The sequence below is a fragment of the Lontra canadensis genome, unplaced genomic scaffold (assembly GCF_010015895.1).
Source record: "Lontra canadensis isolate GAN:19392208 unplaced genomic scaffold, GSC_riverotter_1.0 scaffold66, whole genome shotgun sequence".
Lineage (NCBI taxonomy): Eukaryota > Metazoa > Chordata > Mammalia > Carnivora > Mustelidae > Lontra > Lontra canadensis.
In genome coordinates, this window is record NW_022631060.1 from 4,970,018 (window position 1) to 4,976,245 (window position 6,228).

Below are 6,228 nucleotides of genomic sequence, written 5' to 3' on the forward strand. Positions count from 1 at the left end.
GCAATTGAATAGTTGGCCCAGGGCAGAGAGGACAGAAAAGGTGTCTCCTGTATCAAGAAGGAAATGAACTGGTTTTCCCCGTGTTTCCAAAACGGCCTGGGGCTCTGGGTTCCCTAGGGTGAGCTGTTGGGGAGGAGCCCCCATGGAGAGCCCCAGGACCCAGCAGTCCCAATCAGGGCTCTGGCCACCTGAGCCCTTAAGGATTAAGGTCCCCGAGGGCCTTCAGATTTCCAGTGTCCTCCTTGGTTTTTGTCACTGGGGGCATTCTCACTTCCAGTGTCCTGGGCGGCCATAGATAGGGTATTTGGTGCCAGAGCCTTCGGAACCTGGCAACGGCATGCAAGACCCCGACCAAAGTCGCAGACTTCCTCTGTAGCTTCTCCTCCTCACTCTCCTCTTGGTCTAAAGACCCACCAGCAGCTCGTCAGAGCTCTCCCAGGGCCCCCTTGGGGCCAGCAGCCAACTTGTGCACTTTTTCCTCACTATCTGGAGCTGATTGGGTCTTTAAGAATGACCTCGGCATGGGGAGCACCAGGAGAAACAGCTGTGTATTCAATGAGAGCCTCTCTCAATCTAAGAAAATTGTTGGGTTTTCTTCCCAAGTTTGGGTTGACACTTAACTTACCAACAGACCCAGATACCCTTACCAGAGACTTTGAAAGCCACCTCCTTAACAATTTCCCTAGAAAACTTTGAGACAAACAAGATTAACCACCAATTTTTTACCAATAGACCCAGATATCCTTTAAAAGCACAAACCTAAGTCCGGTAATCAATGCTTTAGCACTTTATCCTATTTGGAAAAGACCTAGATGTAATCTCATTTAACATCCAAGCAGAACTTCCTTAACAATTACCCAGGAAGACTCTGAGACAAGATTAGCCGCCATTTTAACGCGAGCTTATTTGACCTTCAGCAAACCTAGATGGAATCACTCCCGGTTCTAAACCTTACCAGCTTGGACAGACGAGGAGATGCCATGTTTTTTCCCACCAAAGTGGAAATATGCAGTCCGTGTCAGGCCAGAGAAGACAGTGAATTTCCCCAAAACAGAGTTTCGGCAGGGGCTTGGGAATATTCCTTAAAAGTCTCCATCCTGAGGCAGGTCAACCACAATTGGCTCCAATTATAGCCATTAACCCAGGAAATGAATGAGGGATAGAAACCCCTAGGTTTCAATCCCTCTATGATGCAGGCTTGGAAGGGCCGGTGATATCAATTTCCAAAGGGATCATTAGGATCCTCATTGAGGTCTTGAGAGGGTCCCCAGTTGGGGTCTTGAGGAGGAATAGCAAGCGCTCCAGCTGGAAAGCAAGGCCATCCATGGGCTCACCCATCTCCTGATCCCCGTATCCTTCAGCAGTGGCCAGGACGCCCCATTTTTCTGCTTCAGAGAGGGTCTGATTTAACAGAAGCCTTACATCCGAGTTTGGAAAACTTTGAGGTCCCCCCTCATCTCAGGTCTTGTGGCAGCCCCTCCCTTTGGTCCCCCTTGGATACCTGTTCTCGAAGAGGGTCAAGCCCTCGAGCACCAGCAGGGGTTCCAAGATAGGGTGGGACGGGTTCAGGGACCTGATCTTACCCCAGGAAGGATGAAGCCAGGCGGGATTCCCCTGCAGACTGTGTGTGCCAATCAACTTTTGATGTGGATGTGATGTTCCTTGGTTCCTCCGTACCCCCACTGGGGGGGTGGGGGTCCAAAAGAAAGCAGCAGGAGGCTGGGATCAATCCTACATGGCGAAGATCAGAACAAAAGAAAATGAGCCACCTTTTTCCCAGTTAACACCCAGAAGGCAAAGTCACTCAGGTGGCCAAGTCTCGTCCTCCAACTTGTATTGTGGCCGTGCCCCAGAACAAAAGCAAATGAGTTGCCTTCGTCCAGTTAAAACCAGGAAGGCATCCGAGTGAACGATATTGAGTGATTTACGGGTCTGATACCCTTCCTGTAAACTATAATTCCAGGGAGAGATTCTGAAGGAAGAAGGGTGTTGGTCGGGGAATTAATTACTCATCTACAAGGAGAGAGGAAAAGGCATCCCTTACTTCAATTTCTTAAAGTTGATTAGGGAGACTTGGGAAGAGGGGACAAGGCATTCCCCACCTCAGTTCTCCTCATCTTTTCCTGATGTGTGGCCCTACTTGCACCTCTGATGGCCAGAGCCCCGCCAACCCCCCCCATCCCCACCCCTTAGCCCATCCTCTCTGAAAGGTGCTGGAAGAAGTCGAACTTACCCAGGCTTGGCCCTACCTCCAGAGAGCGACCCTGGCTTCCCCACCCTTAAGACTCCTTTAGAAGTCAGTGGATACTCCAGACTTCTTTAAGTAGAGTTGTTCTTTCTGGCATAGCCACCGGGAGGGGCAAGATGGGGCACCCAGGGAGGGGAAATCCACCTGGGATAAGCCCTGATGGAACCGAAAAGTTGGGCGATCCCTTAGATCTTAGTTTTTTTGCCCTGCTTGGCCATTCCTTCACATAAGTGGTGTAACCAGTTCAAAGGGCATCCCAGTAATGCTCAGGAGAGGAGGAGTCAGAAACAGGAGACTGTTCCTTACCGGAACAGGGAACTGTGAGTAAGGGCCCTTGAAGGCCACCCAAGCTACTCACAAGAGAATGTCCGGAGGCGCATCCTGGACTTTCCCCTCATTCTCCTATGGGAGGAATCAGCTAAGAAAAAAGTAGTAGAGAGGTTCTTTCTGGATGCGCGGATGGGCAAGTAAGGAACCAGTTCCCCTGAAGAGCTTTTAGGGGTCCAAAAGGTAGCCTTGATCAGGCCCCTCAGTGGCTGCTTGCTTTTCTCTAGGTCCCTCTCATCCAGTGATCTGCTCCGAAAGGAGTTGAGTCCTCGCCAAACTGACACTCCCAACTTCTTTTGTGGGGATCGTCGGAAAGGAGCTCAGAGAGCCTGTCACCCAAGACAAGAATGGCGTCCCGGCTAATCGCTCTTACATGGCTGACGGGTGCTCATTTTATGTTATGTCTATTTCATCACAATGTTTAGAATAAATAATTAAAAACAAAACAAAGCTAAAGGACAAAGTAGGTTTTTCGTACTCGGTAGCTTCATGTGGTTGTTTTAATAACAGTTTTATTGAGCTATAATGCACATACCATAACATTTAACCTTCTAAAGTTCATAATTCTGTGGTTTTTAGTATATTCACAAATTTGTGCAACTGTCACCACTGGGTAATTTTAGAGCATATTCAACACCCTGTACAGAACCCCCGTATCTATCAGCAGTCACTGCTCATACCTCTTTTCCCCCAATACCTGGGGTGCACAGATCTACTTCCTGCCTCTACAGACTTGCCTGTTTTGGATATTTCATATGAATGAGAACGTATAATATGTGGTCGTTTGTGTCTGCTTTCTCTCACGCAGCGTAAGGCTACCAAGGGTCAACCACACCATAGCACGTGTCAGTGATAAACTCCTTTTTATGCCCAATAACATTCCATGTCAGGGATCTACTGACCTGTTCATCCATTCATCAACTCTTGGTCATACGAGTTGTTTCCACTTTGGGGCGACTGTGATTTGTGTTGCTATGAACGTTGGTGTACAAGTAGTTGTTTGAATGCCTGTTTTTAGTTCTTCGGGTCGTATATCTACACAAGGAATCATTAGGCCATATGGTAACTTTTGGAGGGATGGCCAGACTGTTTTCCACTGAGATGGCACCGTTTTACGTTCCCCCCAGCAAGGCAATGTCTGAGGGCTCCAATTTCTCCACATCCTTGCCAAAACCTGTTATTTTCCTTTTTTTTTTTTTTTTAATTAGAGTCAGTGGGTGTAGTGTCATCTCACTGTAGTTTTGGTGGGCATTTTGCTAATGACTAATCTGTGGAGCATCTGTTACAAGCCTCTTGATTAATTTTGATTCGTTTTCAGAGTTCTGAATAAAGTTGATTTTTATATCTTTTTTAAGTGTTCACATTGTTTTGGGGGGCAGAGATATTTGAAGGTCCTCACTCCACCATTTCGGAAGTGCCACAGTCCCAGGGACGCATGGGTGGCTCAGTCGTTGGGTGTCGGCCTTCAGCTGGGGTCATGATCTTGGGGCTGGATGGGGTCCTGGGATCGAGCCCCGCATGGGGCTCCCTGCTCAGCAGGAAGCCTGCTTCTCCCTCTCCCACTCTCACACTCTCACACTCTCAGTCCCCCTGATTGTATTCCCTCTCTTGCTGTCTCTCTGTCTGTGTCAAGTAAATAAATACAATCTTTAAAAAAAAAAAAAAGTGCCATGGTCCTGGGTAACTTCCCAGTGGAAAACTCTCATCACATCACCATCATCATCCCATCCTAGGGGCATTTCTACAACAGACAGAGTCTAACAACATCATCAGAAAAGGACGAAGTAAGCTTGAGTTCTCATCAGCTCGTAGATTCTCTAATTCTTAGTTATTGTTCCCCATGTTGTCTCCTACAAGAGTCCAGCAGCAGGAAGGGTGGGAGGCTCGTCGGCCCTCCCTATGGTTCCCAGCACTGCACTTTGCCTGCCCTAGAAGATTAAAAGTTGTTTGAAGATACGGTGTCTCCCTCTGGGCTGGGGCTTTAGTCTGTGCTGTCCAGTGTGGTTGCTATCGGCCACAGGTGGTTACCGAGATTGAAACCAAAACTGATTAAAATTAAATGAAATTTAAAATTCATTTCCTCAGTTTCACTAGCCACAATTCAAGCACTCAGCAACCATATGCGGCTGCTGTAGGGGACAGCACAGATCTAGAACATTTCCACCGTCGCACTGCTTCTGATACTTCCTCTCCAGCTGTCTCTGAGCACGTGACCAGTGCTGGAGTCCAATGGCTGAAGACGACCTGAGCTTGAAGTCTCCTTCACTTGCAAACAGGCACCATCCCTGATGGGTGCTGATTTCTTTTTTTAAAAGATTTATTTATTTGTTGGGGTGGAGGGGCAGAAAGAGAATCTTAAAGCAGACTCCCTCCTGAGCACAGAGCCCAACGTGGGGCTCGATCTCATGACCCATAAGATCTAGCTCTGAGCTGAAATTAAGAGTCAGATGCTCAACCAGCTGAGCCACCCAGGCACCCTGGCTGCAGATTACTTTGAATAGACAAGGTAATGTATGAAAAATGTGACTTTTCTGGGTCATTTCTTACTATTTGCTTTGTTCCAGCACAGTTCTGTGCCAGATAGGATGTCTAAAGAAAATACCCCCAGTGCTACTATTGTGATTGGCTCCTAGGCCCCAGGGCCATTTCTCTCTTTAGCAAGCACTCACTTGAGGGCAACCTAAAATCATTTGTCTTATAATCCTCTCCAGATCTCCTGGTTCTCCAGCCAGGGCTGTTACTAGCATTCCCTCTGCCTCTCATAGACCAGCAGCTGGTCTCAGGAAGATTTAGTAAGGATTATAATATAGACCCATTGAGCAGAAAGAGAGCAAATGAGAAGCCCAAGTTGAGAGAAGGGCAGCCAACCACTCTGTCGTGGCCCAGGGCTGGCTTCAAGCAAAGGGACCCTCTGGCATTAGCTGAGAATGACTGAACACGGACTTCAAGCCATCGTCAAGCCAACATCAACACCAACTGTCCTCACACTTGGGAGGGTCCCACATTTGGTTTAATGCTCTGCTGCCACCATCTTGAAATTCTTAATCATTTCTGAATAAGGAGACTTGCATTTTCATTTCCCCCTAAGCCCTTTAAATTATGTCGCTGGTCCCATCTGCATAAAGCCAGGCCTTTTCCATGGAAGGTGTTCATCTGCGATGCGAGCAAGAGACGGAACAGGCCAGAGAAGGGACATGGGGAGAAGCTGAGTAGGGCAGAGTCAAGAGCGGAAGCCATGCATGACGTGTGGGGAGCCATGGAGCCTCCCAGGGAAAGGGGGCACTGGAGTTCAGGCATTAAAGGGGTAAATGCTTGCTTGCTGCAAGAATGTGACTCTTCAGGGAAACTCTGGGGACATATGACAAGGGTCTCTGTCTTATAACTTTGTTTTACCATAATATGGATGGTTTATTCTCTTCCCCAACTTTTGCCTAACTTCATGTAAGCAGGTAAAAACGAAGAATTGGCAAGACTCCTTAATGTCCATTTGAAGCAAAATTTCCAATGTTTGAAAGTAAATTCAATCAACAAACTTGCAATGATCACTTTTCATTCAATATACCTAACAAGATACTGTCTCTTATCAGCAAGCCGTCCAATATATTTCTGATGTTTAGGGGCACCTGGGTGGCTCAGTTTAGCATCTGTCTTTG